General features: G+C 49.5%; 1 protein-coding gene and 1 long non-coding RNA gene across 4 annotated transcripts in view; both read right to left on the reverse strand.

Moving 5' to 3' along the window:
* PLEKHA6 (pleckstrin homology domain containing A6) overlaps positions 1–18,177 on the reverse strand; it is a 136,289-nt gene that overhangs the window by 70,311 nt on the left and 47,801 nt on the right. The gene's annotated exons all lie outside the window — the stretch shown is intronic.
* On the reverse strand, positions 308–9,625 carry LOC109547182 (uncharacterized). 3 transcript variants are annotated; one of them, XR_002172928.3, is made up of 4 exons: positions 9,453–9,625; positions 1,997–2,227; positions 1,237–1,374; positions 308–1,138 (listed from the first exon to the last, which is right to left on the reverse strand). It is a non-coding gene; the product is annotated as an uncharacterized lncRNA (long non-coding RNA). The 3 variants fall into 3 exon arrangements; XR_012330649.1 differs by lacking the exon at positions 9,453–9,625 and adding an exon at positions 3,026–3,332 and having other exon boundaries at positions 1,997–2,710; XR_012330648.1 differs by lacking the exon at positions 9,453–9,625 and having other exon boundaries at positions 1,997–2,801.

An 18,177-nucleotide genomic window follows, 5' to 3' on the forward strand; every position in this document is an offset into this window, starting at 1 on the left:
AAAGAGGACAAGGAAGTGAGAACACATTCCTCTGCCAGTGACCTTATCCTGGAGGCAGAAACCTCCCACAGTGTGAAAATGAGGAAACTGAGACTCCGTGTGAGTTTGTCATGGCCCAAGGACCCACAGGGAAAGAACAGTGGTGACAAGATCAGAATCCAGGTTTTCAGAAATCTGCCCCAAAGAGCCCTTATCAGGGAGATAGAGTCTCATCTGTTTGAAGAAGATCCTGCCTGGAGGCAAGATTTTTTGATTTCATAGACCAGTTAAATTTCAAAAAACGAAATGTAAGGAACCACTGTAAAGTTGCCAACTCTTTATTTTGCCAAATAAGGACATTTAAAAAGCCTAGCTACCATCCACTCTCATCATCAGCTCATGAAAAGAATAAGCAAGCCATAACCTCAGAATAAATATTTGAGTACATCTCCTGCCTCCGAAAGTAACCCTTTAAACTGAATACATTATGCTTCCCGAAAAAAATTCAGTATGCTTCCCCTTTTTTCTCATTTCATTTTGGACTGGTGAAAACTCTGTCACAGACCAAAATTTGATAATCACTGGGACAGATGACCTCTCTATGTCCCTTTTAGCTTAAGCTTAAAAATGAAGAGAACAATCCTAAGCTTTGGTGATTCATACCTTTCCAGGAATCCTGAGCTGGTAAATGTGGAAGGGAGGGGGAATTGACAAGCATACTGTTCTCTGCTCATGTGAACACACTCTGTCCACTACAAAGAACTAAGCAATGCTCATTAGTTTATAAATCTAGAGTTCAGTGAGCATCCACCACCATGTGGAGCCTCCCAGGTTTCCATGGGTCCCTGGATTTTACAGTCCCCTTATCTGTTCAGATAATCCAGGGAGAAGAAGGAGGAAGACAATCTTCCCCAAGTCAAGAATTATCTAAGAGATAAAGGCGGCCACTGCTGATTGGTAGAGAGCATCAGATCAGCAACTAACATAGATGCAGACCCACTGATGCCGTTTCAGTTGCACAAGTAGGAGCCCAGAGAGGACTGACTCCATTCCAGGGAGCAGTTTTTCCAGGCTGCCTTCCACAGATGATTGCTTCTTGCTCAACACTCTGATGGAGACAGTGTGGGGGGTGAAGAGGCGGAGGGAAGTCGAGACAGTACTGTGGTATAGGGGAGACACAAAAGAGCACTAGATTAGGAGTTGTATCTTGATCCCAATCCCTGTCCTTCTGCCGACCAACCATGAGTCCTTTAGCACCTTTTGGCTCCAGTTTCCTCATCTATATTGTGGGAATGATATTCTGTCTTCCTGACAGGACTGCAGTTAGACTGTGAGATCCTTGAGGGCAGAAACAGGTCTCATCTGTGTCTGTATACCCAATCTCTAACACAGTACCTAGGAGAGAATAGGGCTTGGTAAACATCTGCTGAATTGAGCCGATGTTTCAATATATTGAATCTGCAGAATAAGAGAGTGTCTCTGAAAACACACTCCAAGCTGGAAAACCCTACACAACTGAATAAAGTGAAAGGTTATTATTATCCGTTGGCCAAACTGATGCATTGCACCATCTACCAAGTATACGAAGACACTGGAATTCTATTTGGAAGTAGCAGGTGATGCAAATAAAAAATAATTTTTTTAAATGCCCATAGTTTCAAAAGTGACCAGACTATACAACCTACTAATTATATTGCCTAATAAATAACTGTGTGATTGCCTCCCAGACTCTACTGCACTCTATAATTTCTCGGGCTGAAAATGTGTTTCTACTGTGCTTGCCCAGGCCACATCACCTCTCATCCCTCTCTCTCATTATATTCAGAAGTCGGTAGGCAAGCCCTGGTTCTCTCACCTACATCAGGTTGCACCTATGTTGACAGCTGAGGTCCCTGCTGGCTGCAGCCTGGGACTGTATCAGAACCTAAGACTCCCTGGTCCCCTCTCCTGGGTCTGTTCCATCCATTCCGTGTTCTGCCTCCAGCAGACTCCACCACACCCCTCTTCCAATGCTTACCGCACTGCCCCAAATCTGCTTCTCAAAAGCCGCCTCCAGGCCCTTGCCAAGTCACATTCAGCCTGGCCCATCCGCCATTCCTGCCGGGTCCTGCCTCACCGCATGTGCTGCCCACTGGGCACGACTGCACAGACAGGTCTTGGCAGCGAGGCCAGGCTGCCTGCCCACCGGCCCTTGTACGAGGTAGGTCTCTGAACTCTGCTCCTGCCACTGAGAAACACCACACAAGCCCTGGGAAGACAGAACCATATTCAGCCAGCCTGACTCACCAATCACCACCCCATCCAAATTTGTGCTTTCAGGAAGGGCGCCAAGCCCCCACCCCACGCCCACCCCAGGCATTGGCCTCCATCCTGCCCAATTACGAGCCTCTGAGACGAAAGTGCTCCTGGCACTTGTCTCTCGTAGCTTTGATCTCGTTCAGCTGGTTCAAGCTAATTCCACACGGAGACCATGCTGGAATCTATACTGGTTACACCTTCCCACCACGCCGCAGACTTACAGTTAGCTTTACCAGGAGTGTTTCCAAATGCCTGCAAAAACCAGGGCTGGTTCTAGGGACATTAGTCCTCTGGACACATACCTCCATGTCACTAGGTTCCCTCTGCAGCCCCCTACCCCCAAGTGAGGAAATATTCACATTCTAGAAGTCAGAAATTTTCTCTAATTTTATGATTGGAGACCCTCAAGGAAGATGGACGTTCTTGGGACATTCTTATTTGTGAGGAGATAAAGAGGGGATAAAGAGAAAGTGTTAAAAGAAGATTTGCTTTCCAAATACAATAGCAAATGCTCCCAACACACACACACACACACACACACACACACACACACACACACACACACTCCCCCCCCCCCACAGACACACCTCCCTCCCTCCCTCCCTCCCTTTCTTTCTCCCTCTCTCTCTCTCATCCCTCTTATTGTGAATTATTCCTCTTTGCCCAGCATGTGCATCCTTCCCCCAGGTCCTCCCCACTGAAGTCTGGGTAACCCCAGTTCTTCCTAGCCCAGGACCCCAGATATTACCTTCCATGCTGGAAGTCAGATCCCAACTGGAAGACGCAGACTGATGATTGGGAAGGAATCCTAACAATACTCCCGACCCAAGAAAATTGCCAAGAGTGGCTGCTGCAGCTCCCGTGAGAAGGAAGGAGACGAGGAGAGGGCCCGGGAATCCAACATTCCCCCAGCCTTGCAGGAAGGCTCTGGTGTCAGCTCGCTCCCTGCTCTAGCATTGACTGAAAACCAGGGGAAATTCTCCTGATAAAGCGGAGTCTGAAATCTGAAACTGCAGGTTGGCTGAGTCCTATATAAATACACTCACACCCCCGGCTCCTTGGGTCTGATGGCTTACCCGCCCTCGCACTCCCCTCCCTCCCCACCCAGGCTGCAACTTGGTAACATCAGACAGCCCTCTAGCTGCAGCTCCTCCAGAAAGCCTGAGAGGAGAGCAGAGTGGAGGCATGCAGGCCCAGAGAGAGACCTGTCAGGTGCTGTCCACAGTCTCTCCCAGCCCCAACCCCCTGCAGCTGTTCTAGTCCAGGTGCTTAAGTGACTCTCAGGGTCATGGCATTGAGGGTGATGGGTAAGTTCGGTCTAGGAGCAAAGATTTCTAGAGTCTTCCTCCATATCAAGGAATAATATTCTCCTAAGGATTAGTTTCCAGATAACTGGTCTGGTATATACTCATTGCTAACCACACCTTCCTCTCCTCTTCCAAGTTTCTGCATCTGGCTCTTGTAGCGCCACCCCTTCCTTTATGTTTCACCTGTAACAGAATCAGGCCAGGTGAGAGTGGGAAGGGAAATCTGATGACAACTGGCTCATTTTGCAGATGAGGGAGCTGAGGCCAGGAAGATGAAACGGCTTGTCAAAGCTAGGCCGTGACTCCCAGCCAGATTTGGCATCTTGGGTAGTAGAATGGAAAGAGAAGGCTTTAAAAGTCGGTGGAATATGCTTTAACACAACTAGGTTCTCACTTGAACCACTGATTGTGAGAAAAATCACTTAACCTCTCTGAGCCTCAATTTCCTCATTTGTAAAATGAGGCAAATGATTCTACATGAGAGAGTGACAATTATCAATACATAGGTAACAGGCATAAAGCAGTAGGCACGTAATAGGCATTCAGTCAAGAGCCACTGTGCACCCCTCTGTCCACGACTGCACACTAGCTTTTGTTGGCTGGCTTCTGACTCAAGAAGGTAACTCTAAATTGCCTTTAGTACTTACTGTTCCTCCAGGTGTTGGTTTAATGTTTCCAGTTCATTGTCTTTATGTCAACCTATTAGCATTCAGAGCTTACTTTGAACAGTGCTCAGAATGCAATGCTTCATTTCTATAAAGGAAAATCTTTGATCTACAGGCCAAGGTCATAGATTCGCATCGAAGCCCTCCTTGCAGATGTCCCTCACATCTCCGCCTCCAGGCTCCAAGTTTCAGTCCCCCGAGCCCAACCACACACTGAGCATTTCCCCAAGGGTTACTGTTCTTGGCCTTAAACTCACATCTAAAATCAAATTAAGCTTCACCACCCACTGACTAGCTCTGTTATAGTATTGATATGGCGCAGTCTCCAAGATATAGTAAATGCAGATAGCGAGGGGCAGAGCAATTCACTTCATATGCTACCATTTGGGTTAAGAAATGATTTGTAACTATCTCTCTATATTTGCCTAGAGCAGAGGTCAGCAAATTTTTATGTAAAGGGTTAGATGGTAAATATCAATATTTTCTGCTTCGTGGGCCTTATAGTCTCTGTTGCAGCTACTCAATTCCGCCTTTGTAGCACAAAAGCAGCCACAGAGAATATGCAAAGAAATGAGCATAAACAAATGATCATAGCTGTACTACAAGAAAACTGTACTTGTGGACACACTTAAATTCCATACAACTTTAATGCATCACAAACCACTTATTATTCTTATTACTTTTTTAGCCCTTTAAACATAAACACAATTGCTGGCTCATACAAAATTAGGTGGGGGGCCAGATTTGGCTCGTGGGTCATAGCCTAGACTGCCTTAGAGCATCTCAGGAGGGACATACCAGACAATGGTAACAGCGATCACCTTCAAGGAGGGCGCTGAGGCTAAATCTGAGAGGGGGCAGGCGGGAAACTTTTCACTGAATACTATTCTGTACCATTTGAATACTGTAACCTATGCATGTTAAAAAAACAGTCAATTATTAATGGGCTCCCCATCTAAGTTCTCTTACTTCTGTCAACGTCAACATTAACTGTCCCAGGCAACAAGGCTTATAGCTACAAGATCAGCTTTGACTCTCTCCCACCACTGTCTCTCACTCCAACAGTAATCAGTGTCCAAAATCCATTGGCCCAGTTCACCAAGTGCCTCAGCCCAGAACTAGCTATCTACTTCTCTCACACACACCCCTACTATTGTCTTTACCACTCAGCTGTTGTTTCATACAGCCTTGTACCCTTAACTGACTTTTTACTTGTGTAAAGCTTATTTCCAAAAGAGACACTGAAGCTTTTTAAGGACTGGGACAATTCCTTGCCTTCCCCCTTAGCTCCTACACCAGTGCCTTGCACCTAGTAGGAATGCCATAAATGGTTGCTTGATTGTTAATCTCCCATCCTGCTAGAGATGGTTTGGAATACAGGGAAAAGACCCACCCAGAACAGAAGCTGGTTCTGGGACATGTGGCAAGGCAAGAGTGCACGCAAGCCTTTGATGGTAGTAAAGAACATATAGGGAGAGGAAAGATGTTAGAGTCAAGGCTTGATCCAAATGAGAGGGGCTGTGCTTTGGAGAAGGCAGTCAGGAAGCTCCAGGGGAAATTCCCCCTAATTCTGATCTCTCATGCATTCGCCTTGTAGTGTAGGGAAACCCCCTGTCCTCAACTGGGGAATTCTGGTGATCCCAGAATCAGAACCTCCCACATTTAGGAGAAGCAATCTCAGCACAAAGCAGTCTTCCCTTCCACCCAATGCAGGAAAAGCTCTCTCCAGCACTTGGAAAGATGAAGGTGCCACGTGAACTCCCGCAAGGGCAAGACGCTCACTGCCTTGAAAGCGGCCTATCCCACTATTGGAGGACGCCATCGTCACACTTTCTGCCTCCACCTGTTGTTTCCAGTTCTGAACTAAACAGTTAGAGACTTCCTGAGTGGGTTACAAAAACTAATGATAATTGCCAAGTATAATAGAGTTTTCGAATATTTCTTCCTTCCAAGATGTTCAAAGGGTTTTTAAAGACATAAAATCATTGACTCTTTGGAACTGGAAATACCATTTGCTCAAAAATGTTTATGGGGGCAATCCCACTACTGGGCATATACCCTGAGAAAATCAAAATTCAAAAAGAGTCATGTACCAAAATGTTCATTGCAGTTCTATTTACAATACCCTGGAGATGGAAACAACCTAAGTGTCCATCATCGGATGTATGGATAAAGAAGATGTGACACATATATACAATGGAATATTACTCAGCCATAAAAAGAAACGAAATTGAGCTATTTGTAATGAGGTGGATAGACCTAGAGTCTGTCATACAGACTGAAGTAAGTCAGAAAGAGAGAGACAAATACCGTATGCTAACACATATAAATGGAATTTAAGGAAAAAAAATGTCATGAAGAACCTAGGGGTAAGACAGGAATAAAGACACAGACCTACTAGAGAATGGACTTGAGGCTATGGGGAGGGGGAAGGGTAAGCTGTGACAAAGTGAGAGAGAGGCATGGACATATATACACTACCAAACGTAAGGTAGATAGCTAGTGGAAAGCAGCCCACAGGGAGATCAGCTCGGTGCTTTGTGACCGCCTGGAGGGGTGGGATAGGGAGGGTGGGAGGGAGGAAGACGCAAGAGGGAAGAGATATGGGAACATATGTATATATATAACTGATTCATTTTGTTGTAAAGCAGAAACTAACACACCATTGTAAAGCAATTATACTCCAATAAAGATGCTAAAAAATTAAAAAAAAATGTTTATGGAGGCTTCCCTGGTGGCGCAGTGGTTGAGAGTCCGCCTGCCGATGCAGGGGACACGGGTTCGTGCCCTGGTCCGGGAAGATCCCACATGCCGCGGAGTGGCTGGGCCTGTGAGCCATGGCCGCTGAGCCTGCGCGTCCGGAGCCTGTGCTCCGCCACGGGAGAGGCCACAGCAGTGAGAGGTCCGCGTACCACAAAAAAAAAATGTTTATGGGGCTTCCCTGGTGGCGCAGTGGTTAAGAATCCACCTGCCTGGGAGGGAGGGAGACGCAACAGGGAAGACATATGGGAACATATGTTTATGTATGACTGATTCACTTTGTTATAAAGCAGAAACTAACACACCATTGTAAAGCAATTATACCCCAATAAAGATGTTAAAAAAAAAAAAAAAAAAGAATCCACCTGCCAATGCAGGGGACACGGGTTCGAGCCCTGGTCCGGGAAAATCCCACATGCCGCAGAGCAACTAAGCCCGTGCGCCACAACTACTGAGCCTGCGCTCTAGAGCTTGTGAGCCACAACTGCTGAAGCCTGCACACCTAGAGCCTGCACTGCACAAGAGAAGCCACCGCAATGAGAAGCTCGCGCACCGCAACAAAGAGTAGCCCCCGCTCGCCGCAACTAGAGAAAGCCCGCGCCTAGCAACGAAGGCCCAACGCAGCCAAAAATAAATACATAAAATAAAATAAATTAAAAAAATGTTTATGGAATGAAATTGAATATAATCCCTGCTTCCCAACAGGAAAGCCTTCAGGGTTATGCTGTAGAATAGATTGCTTTATTTCATTATGGGAGCAATGATCACAATCACCCATGGCAATGTGGGTCCTGAAATCCCATTTTAGGCCACAGCAAACTGTGATTAGAGGAGTTAGTTAACTGGCCCCAAGGCGCAAGCTAGTAAGCAGTAAGGCCAAAATTCAAAGCTAGGTCTGCCCAGCTTCAAAATTCAGTCTTCCCTACAGTCCAAAGTTTCCATGACACTAGACCATCTCTGCTAACCCCACCCTGTCTTTGAAATGGGCAGAAATGATTACTTCCATCATGACCAACAGAAGCATACAGCCATCCTGCAGTCCCTCAACGGATTCCATCCTCCTGAGACACTCGGGCCTTCCTGGGATGGAGGAAAGGAGACCAAAGACAATCCAATGCCAGGATGCCAGCATCCCAGAGATACCCAGGAGCAGAATGGGAATGGCATCTCTCTATCTCACACATGGTGCACAGTCCCGTGGTTCCCTACAGCCAGTCTTCACAGGGGCCTGGCTCAGGGAGCTGTGGCGTTCGGGAGCCCATGAAGCATGGCATTGTTTGGGCAGTACAAACACAACATTTACCTGGCTCCTGGCACCTTTCCTCTGCAGCCCTGCTTTTGGTAAATATTTGGCTGGCTCACCCAGGAGACGGCTGGGGCCTCTTTGTTCCACATCCCAACAACCACAGTTCTAGGAAGATGAGCTGGAGAGGGCTGAGGATAGGTAAGAAGAATCACACTTACATCCAGCCAGTCCCCCAGTCATCAGCAGATGATTACCAGCATCAGTTTGCCTCTAGCACACCCTCTGAGCAGCTCTGAAATATTTGCGGCTAAGCTCTTAGCCCATTATCAAAGCTCAGCTTCAGATCCCAGAATGGTTCCTAATTGTCCATTTGGAGTTCACAGCGCTGAGTGATGCCCTCCTCCAGGCAATCGTCAGAGCTCCCTACCTGGCTCTTTCCAACCTAACGTGCAGGTGCCTGGAAAAACACCGGTTTGTTCTGCACCTCAGAGTACCTACTTCCAGAAACATGCACCTTGGGCTCATCTGGCATCAGTGACTACTTGGACACTGGGGATGACCCTCCCCATTTCTCAAGAGGGCAAACCACAGCCAGGAGTTTGGTGCCCGCACAGGATGTTAAGACTGGAGACAGAAACAGGTCCTGAGCCCTGCATCTCTCCTCAGTCCCTGGAGAGAAAGCACCCACTCTCTCTGATGCTCTATAGTCCATACTGGCCCAAGGAAATGCCAGGAGGTTCTACCTCCGTCACCCCCATTCTCAGGTGGTTGTCCTCGAGACCTCCACCTGGCCTCTGAAGCCACCCACCCCTTTATCTACCATCTCCCTGGGAGACATGGTCATTAGCAGAGAGCACTATGTAGGTGTCTAATTAAGCAATCAGTGGCAAATGCAAAAACCTGTTTAAGTCACCCCACAGAACATCCAGCGGGGATCCTCTTACAGGCAACTCCCTCCCCCGAGCTTCCTGGAAGGTCCCTATTGTTTGCCTGGAACAGAAAAGTGTCTGATTCTGCCCTCCTCCTTATCTGCTGGCACTGACTTCCCGGCCTTGGCACAGCTCGGGGGTGCCATTCACATGGAGCACAGTGTGAATGGTGCCCCCAGAACTGTGGGACACAGCCGCCCCAGGTGGGTGGGAAAGTACAGGTCCCCAGGTGCCAAGGACAGGGTCTTCTGAGAGGGTATCTGCCTACCTGGCCTCTTTAGGTGTCCCAGAGCCATATCCTATTTTGGGGTCTGGGCTCAGGAAGCAAGGGGCCCTCCAGCAGTTGGGTATGAAGGTGGCAGAGGTGGAGGTGGGCAGCGTGAGTGGCTCAGCTGCACCCCTCTCACCTGTCTCTGAGTCCTCTCTCTTTTCTGCACTGTACGCTCACCTGTTCCTGTTTCACCCTTTAAATGGAATGTTCCACTTGCCCTGGAAGCCCGGGGGGAGGGGGAAGGGTTGGAGTCCCTGTTCAGGAAAAGCTTTCTTTTTTAGAGATTGGCATCTCTGGGATTCCACCAGATACTGCTGCAGACGGCAGGTGGAGGAAGGGGGCGAGGGCAACAGCCGAGGAGGACCCTCGGAGGACAAGACAGGCTCAAACTCGAGCCCGCTCCCCTGAGCCTGGGGTTGGTTTAAGCTGGAGACTGGAGGGGGGCAGACACCGCAGCTTCCTCCCTCCTAGCAGAGCCTCTTCTCAGGTGTCCGATGGGCACCCCGACAAGCAGGGGTGAGACACCCCCCAACCTCTTCTCCTGTGCCCATCGCTGAATCATACCTTGTTCTTCTTCTATGCCCTTCTCTCCCGGCTGAGAGACCTTTATCAGCCTCATCTCTCTTACCTTCACAACGGAGCAGGAGGGTAGAGGGGCCTGTCTTGATGCCTGCAAGCTTTTCCAAGGGGCAGTGCGTATGCCGGTACTGGGGGTGGGGAGGCACAACAGCACCAAAGAGACAAATCCAGGGCTTCTAATCCCAGGGGGCTCTGATGACTCTAACCCACACCCCTGGAGGTGGGCACCTATATTAATGCTGGCCGCAGTGCCCTCCCGTGCCCCGGGGCTCTGCCGGCTTGGCCCAGAACCCTGGCGCACATACTTGTTCCACCAAGATATGTGGGTTCTCTTCTGACAGAAATGGGAGAAGGACTTTTCTTTCTGTCCAGGTTTTTTCCAACTCCTAGGAGACAAACTGTACTTTGCAGCAAGAAAGATTTAGGTTAGACACCAAGAAGCACTTGGAATGAGTGATAAGAGGACGTTTAGGACTCTGCCTTTGTGCTTTAAAAATACAGCCAATTTCCTCCCTGTAGGGTACGGTTTCATGCCTGTTTTCATCATGTTACTCTCTGGCTCAGAAATTTCCAGTGGCTGCCCCCTCCCCTGCCTGCTACATAAAGGCCTAACACCTTGTCATGGCATCTAAGGCTCACCACAGTTCATCCCCATTCATCTTTCAAACATCCTATTCCACTGCTCCACGTAAAAAATTTCTAATCCAGCCAGAGCTTCCCAATATTTCCCCCCAAAAGCCTTAGGGATCTCTGCTTTCGGCCATGCCCCACCTCCCACCAGGATGCCGCACTCCTCTCCAGTCACCAGAGCAAGCCAACCTTTAAGGTAACAGATCTCAACCAAACTGATTGTTTGAGAACCTGAGGAATTTCTCTAAAAAACTGATTCCCAGGTTGCCTGTTGAATCCAAATCTTCCAGGGGAGGCAGGTGGACACTGCTTTAAGGCTGAGCCCCAACGCCACCGTTTCCAGAAAGCCTCCGCCAAGCACCCCCAGCCCACAGGAAGCCCCCTCCCCCGTGCAGATATGGCCATTCATTACGTGGACATCCTGTGCACCCACAGTGCTAGAGACTAAGATGAGAGGGGGTCCCTGTGCTCAAGGAACGCCCAGTCTAGTACTGGACACAGACAAACCAAACCCACCAAACGGCCCTCCCCTCAAAGACAGCCCGTGATGAGGGCAGTATGAAGGCAGAGTCGGGAGACGGTCAGGGAGGCATCCGCATGGAGACAACAGCTCCTGAGAGAGCCAGGGTGGGCATCCCAGAAAGAGAGCCACAGAAAAGAGGTGGGGGCAGACCGGCCCCTTGACTAGGTCAGGGGTCACCCTGGGAGGAAAGAATAACGATAGGAACTAACATGTATCGTCTTCACCATTGTGTCTACTGCTCCATATTTATGACCTCGTTTACCCCTCATAACTAACTAGAGCTGGGGGAGTGTTGGGGGCCAGGCTGTGACTCCCACCAGGCACCAAGTGTCTCCTGATCAATGAATGTGTTCTTACTGATCGATAGATAAAATGAGCTTTGAAGGCTCACTCCCAGCAACAGGAAGCTGGGCTCCTTCAGGAGCAACCACAGCTCTGAAAAACATTTCCCTAACTTTTTAAACTACTAAAAGCACCACCGGGACAGATGAGGGGAGGTGAGGCGCTGGCTGGGTGAGAGCCTGGCTTTCCTGACACAGGATGTGGGAGTGGGTGTGAGAACACAGTCCCCACCAGAAACCCAAGCAAGGAGACAGCTGCCCTGAAAGACAGCTGTAGGGCGCTCAGAATAGGGACCCGGGAGAAAAGTTCCTGGCGGGCCCGCCTAGTGGTCCCAACCTCCCCAGCAGTCCCTTGTCCCTAATGCCAGTACTGGACCTGTGGGGCAGGGCTCCCCAGAGCTGGCAGGGCCTCCTGAGCTGATCTGGTCCTTCCTCCTGCTCCAGAGGGCAGTGGCTCCGCTGACCTGCTCCAGAGTGACGGAGGTCCCTTCTAAAAGGTCACAGCTTCCCCTGGCTTCCACCTTCTCTAGCCTCCCAGTCTTTGGGTTAACCTTTATCTGGCTGGCTGGGATTTAAGCCATCCCCCACTGGGGAAGTCAGTACAGACATCAAACTCACCCTGATAAGAATGACACCACGGGCAGACGCAAGCTGAGCGTGGCCTATTCCTCGTGCCTCCGGCCTCCGCACTAGGGTACCCAAGAACGGGGGTGCTCTGCTATATTTCACGGGGGGCAACTGGGGCTGAAGCACAGAGGAGCCAGGTGATGGACCCCAGATGGGTGAAACAGCCTCTGTGTATCCACTTCCTTAAACATCTCCATGATTGACACTCAATCACACCATCGACCGTATAATCTGCAGCTGAAATCACTGGAACCGGAAGCCCGAAGCCTGCATTCTAGGCTTCCCTGAGCCCTGGCAGAACCATTGGACAAACCTGAGGCCCAAAGAGAGGTTGAACCTGACTCTCTTCCTTCACCTGTGGAATGGAATGGAACCTACACTCAAGTTAGCTCTTGTGAGCATAAAGTAACTTGATAAATATAAGAGTGTTTCAAAAGTTAAACCTAAAAGTAAAACACAGGGTACTGTTGATAGAACATGATGAGGCCCAGGTACCTCAAGCCCTCAGCAATCAGGCCCGCATCCTGGGCTCCAGGGCAAGGGCTCCAGGTTGGGATGCCTTTCCCTGATCTGAGTCTGGGAAGGGATAAGATAACAAGAGCGACATCCTGAGCCCTGCTCCAGCCACCTCCAAGGGTCGGAGCACATTCTCTTGAGAGCCCCCATCTGGGAGCCACAAGGTCCCTTCCCAGTCTCAGAGCCCCAGCGCTCCCAGCAAGAGCTCCACCACTTCTAGGAAAAGGCCACGCGAAGCTGCCGTGTCTTTGTCCTCCTTGCCTCAGAAGTTTCCCCTCGTTACCCTCCTCCCTTTCTGAGCAGACTCTGTAGGACAGTGACTTTCATGATGTAATTTTCGACTCATCAGCAGGTTGTGCAGTCAACTGAGTAAATCAAGGTCAGCACTTTTAAAATTTAATGGAACAGAATAGAAAATATCAGTGTGCACTTGGTAAGAGGATTATTTTGTGATACTTTTCAAACCCATAACACACACACACACCGTGTTAGAGTATTGACTCAGTCACTTGTCCTTCTATGCTTCAGGGTCTTCATCTTTAAAATGAGGACCCTGACAGCGCCCACCTCATAAGGCTGTTGTGAGGATTACATTAGCTAATATACATAAAGCGTTTGGAAAGGTGTTTGGCACAAGTGCTATATAAAAGTGTAATTTCTGTATTTGTACATACGTGTGCGTGTGTGTGTGTGTGTGTGCGTGCTTACATGGTAAATATCTTTCTGTAGTGTGGAGGGAAAGACTGAAATCCATTGCTGTGGGAAAAGCTAAGTGTCTCTCCAAAGACAATACATGCTAAGAGTCAGATTCCCAAGTCTCATAGGTTTCATGAGTGTTTGTACACATAGCTTTAGGGAAAGAGGCTTAGGTAATTTGAGGAACACGAGCCTGAGCAGGGTGAGTACAAGCGTCTGAGAGCACTACACTAAGTGCTTTCCAGATTAACTCATTTAATTCAATACAATCTATGGGGTAGGTATTACCGCTCCCGTCTTACAAGTGAGGAAACAGCACAGAGAGGTTAACTTGCCCCACAGCTCATCAGTAGTGGAGCCAGGATTTGAATTCTATCTCCCAAGTGTGGACTTTTACCCACTATACTACACTGTCTGCTTCACTCTTGACGCCACCTTCTCACATGTGAAAGGGAAGCCAGACCTAAAAAGTTTCTGCCACCGAGGAGGTTGCCCTGTTCGTGAGAGGGGTGCTTCATCTGCACTCACCTCAAGGCCAAGCAATTTAATTTTCTAATGGCTTGAGCTCAGGAAACAGTACCCCCAGGGTCCCATCGTAGAGTCCAGAGAGTTCTACTACAATAGTTGGGGGAAATGAAGTTGGTTAACAGGGCTCGTAACCATATGTGTTAAGTACTCGATCTGAGCAGTTTCTCTCTGGAACCAACCATGGGCTTCATCAAACCCAGCTGATACTTGCGGTGGGAAGAAAGAGGAGAGACAAAAGAAGACAACACGACTATAATTTTGAATGAAACCTCTTCTTTCCCGGGGCCCGCCCACGGTCCTCCACAGAGCAAGAGGAGGGGCAGCCGCTTCTCTCCCACCAGCTTCACGGACCATTTCCTCTGAAATTCCCAGCATCCTTGTTCACCGTCCTCTCCAATGAGAAATGGCTAACATTGCCTCCTACTAGGCCAAACCCATGATTCTGTTTGTGTCTTTTCATTCTGTAGTAAGCCTCAAAAAGCCTTACTTTAGAGTAAGCCTCTAAAAAATATATATATATATGAAAACTGAGATCCAGAGATGTTAAGGGAATTGCTCCTGGTCACAGACTTTGTGAATATAAGTGAGGGCAGGTCCCAGCAAGGCCAGGCTCCTTTTGGAACTGGTAGGAACTGCTCTTCCTCCAGCAATCCCCCATTCCCACCCCAACAGAAGTGATTGCTCCCTCTCCTGCACAGGTGTTTCTGAGCCACGACATCTCCCCATATTGCGATGATCTGTTTATGTATCTGTCTCCCCCAGTTCCTCGAGGGCAGTGACCATGCCTTATTCATCTTCGTATTCCTGGTATCTGGCATGTAGTGATTTCTCAGTAAACGTCTGGGGAAGAAAGGGTGGGAAGGCAGGGAAAGTGGAATGGATAAACAGGGAGGAGGGAGAAGAGAGAAATGGAAGGGGGAGGGAGGGCTGAGGAGGGAGAAAGGAAAGATGGGGGAGCAAGCAGGAAGGCAGGCAGGAGTGAGGGGGGAAGGATGGGTGAGCAGGTACCAGGAGATGGTGTCTCCTCAAGCCAGTGGGACTGGACCATGGCACATGGCCCTCGGCTGACCTAAGTCTCACGGAGATGCACAGACACAGGCTGCACCCCCCAGAGCCTGTCCAGGACAGAATTAAGGAGCACTTATAAGGGGGTGGCCTTCAGCTGCCGGGGAGGCCCGGCAGTTTCCCAGGACGCCATTGTCCTTCCTTCTCTCCTTTCCCACCTCCAGAAAGTGAGAAGAGCCCGTTGCCGCGTCTTCTCGGAGGCTCCCACGCTGCACTGCCTCCCCCCCACTTGTCGTTCCCACCTGTTAAATGCAGGCTCATTCCTGTCCTGGTTGATGGGGATGGATTCAGGGGAATGGGGGCCTGCAACACAGGCTGGGGAGGCCCCTCCACTGGATGCCCAGCCCCAGAAGTGGGGTGAGCTTTTGGGGGTGCTCCCCAGGTGAGGAGCTGGTGCCACAGGAACCTGAGCAAGAAGCCCCATTCCTCCATCTGGATTCCCCACAAACACCCACCCCACCTCCCTGAGGCAGGAGGGAGGGGCGGCTTCTGTGGGAAGGGGGCTCCTGAACAGGCTTGGCTTCTGCATATGACTCAGGAAAACAACTGGAAACCATAACTTAACAAGCTGGCTTCTCTCTGGAATTTCCCTGGGGTGAGGAGATAAGGAGACTTTTTGCTCAGCCTGAGCCCCTGTGAGGCCCCCACTGCTCCTCCTCGTTTTCTGGAAAGTACCAGGTCCCCAACCCCTTCCCATGTGGCCCATTGCTCACTCCATATGTGTTTGTGGAGACCTCCTAGCTGCAAGGCACACTGGCCCTGAAGGCAAACTCTGGGGACTAGATCTCTAGAAGAGGTAGGGGCAGGTGAGGGCAGAAGGGGTTCTTGGCTTCCTCCAAAAAATCCTGAATAATGCCATCACGCTCTGCAAATCCTGCCCAATCTCTTTTGAAAAACAAGTCCTCAAGCCAAATCTGGCACATGCCAGGCAGCCAGGCACCTGGAAATGAAGCAGGAAGGTATTCCAGCGGATCTTGTGGCTTCTCCTTTGTGCCAGAGAGCTGGGCGGAGGAGGGAGGGCCGGGCTCAATCGCACAGGGCTCTCTGAATGGACAAGGCAGCTGCTGCATGGCAGAATGTGGGGTAGTGTTAGCTGGAGGCCACGGCTGCCCTGGTGGTCCTGGGGAGCATCCACAAGGACAGTCCACTCTATAAAGCAACAGTTAGTGGAAGCCAAGGCACTGAGCTCTCATTCTGACCCTACAGCTAATGTGCTGTGTGCTCTCAGGCAGGCCACAAGCCTCTCTGATCCTCAGGTAACTCATCTGTGCTGGACCATAAGGACAGGGGCAAGGAGAAAAGAGGAAGCAAACTGTGATCCACGACTGCTCAAACCCTTAAAGGATTAAACCCACGGTCCTGGGTAGAGCTGCCAAAGCTCTTCACAAGCCACATCACCTTCTGGCCTCCTACCCTGAGACTCCTGAAACGTTCTCTGTGCTTCAGCCCCGACCCTGCTGATGTATTTCCAGGTCCCATGCTGCCTCGTGAATCTCAACCTCCAGGCGTGCTGTTCCTTCTGCCTGAGCTGCACCCCTTCCACCCACACACCCATACTTTAAGGTGGAGCCTAAACCTGCCCCCTACAGCCACTCCTGACTTCCATTCAGGCAGACTTCATTCGTCTGTGTTTGCAAAGCCCTCTGTGCATCTAGTCTTATTTTTCTCAATTCTTTGTTTATAAGTCTGTTTCCCCTGCTAGACTTTGAACTTTAAAGGACCATGTCAAATTCACCTTCCATCCAACAAACATTTAGTAAATGTCTGCCCTGTGCCAGGCACTGTGAGGTACCAGGATACAGAGGAGAGAAAGACAGTCTCACGTCTGGTGTCCCCAGTGCATAGGACAGTGCAGGCACAGAGCCCAGCCTACAGCAGAGTCAGGAAAAGCAGGAGCTGCCCCTGGGGCTCTGCAGTACCTGCTCTGCCTCCTCTCCCTTAGCAGGAGACGAAAGGATATTGGGAAGAAGACACTAAAAACGTAAACCATGACCACTTCCTGAGAACTTTACTACATACTACTATGTAGTAAAGCTCTCAGTACTTTAGACACATGATTTTTTTTTTTTTTACGATTTTTTATAATCTTCAAATTAACTCTCTGACAAAGGCCTTCGTAGGTGAGAAAAGGGGTGCCCAGGGAGGCTGAGAAACCTGCTTGAGGTCACACAGCAGGCAGCAGAGCTTAGACAGGACCTCAGGTTGGTCTGACCATCACTTGCCATTAGTCTCATGCCACCCAGTTTAAATATGTGAACAAATGAGCACCTGTGTGTGCCCAGACTTCTTTTTTTAAAGGAGGAAATAATGATGTATTAACTCCTGGCTCTAAACTGTATGACTTTAGTCCTAGCTGCCCAGGCAGCCTCCAAAATTCTCTATTCCCTTCCTTTCCCATTGCAACAGAAGTTCCCAAAACTAAAAAGCCAGGCCAGCTCCCCACTCTGCCTGGGAGAAGCCAGTGAAATTGCATGGCAGAGGGCTGCCATCCAGCTTTTGCCATCTTCAAAGTGTCATTAGCAGCTGCTTGGCAGGTGGTCCCAGGCCCCTGCAGCCCCAACCACTGTCCCTGTTATCCAGAACTAACAACCACTGGGATTCTGTCCTTAATGGGCAAACAGCAGATAACGGGCCTCCTGTGGTCTGCTCCCCCACCAGCCACAATCAACTTCTCAAACATGCTCTTCCACATTCCCCTACCAAGCATTTTTCTCTCTCAAAACCTAGCTGTGGCTACTGCCTATGCAAACTCCTCTGCCTGGGCTTCAAGGGCTCTTCCCCAACACCCTTTTACAACACTCCTTTTACTCCTTTCTTCTGTGACCAACACCCCTACCCCCCCAACTCAAACCAAGCCAACTGGCCCTGGGGACTTTGCAAATGCCCTTCCTGTCTCATGGAGTGTCATTTTACTGATGCAAGTTCTTCTCCTTCTATCCATCCTAAATCTAAATCATCTCTTCCAGGATGGTCCCAATAGGTTGAAAAACCTGCTCAAGTCACACAGCAGGCAGCAGAGCTTAGACAGGACCTCAGGTCAGTCTGACCATCCCTTGCCCTTAGTCTCATGCTGCCCAGTTTAAACATGCAAATAAATGAGCACCTGTGTGTGCCCAGACTTCTTTTTTTCTTAAGCAGTTAATAATGATGTATTAACTCAAGGCTCTAAATTGTGTGACTTTAGTCCTAGCATTGTCCTGATAGACCACGCCCAACG

This window comes from Tursiops truncatus, chromosome 1 (genome assembly GCF_011762595.2).
Source record: "Tursiops truncatus isolate mTurTru1 chromosome 1, mTurTru1.mat.Y, whole genome shotgun sequence".
NCBI classification, from domain to species: Eukaryota; Metazoa; Chordata; class Mammalia; order Artiodactyla; family Delphinidae; genus Tursiops; species Tursiops truncatus.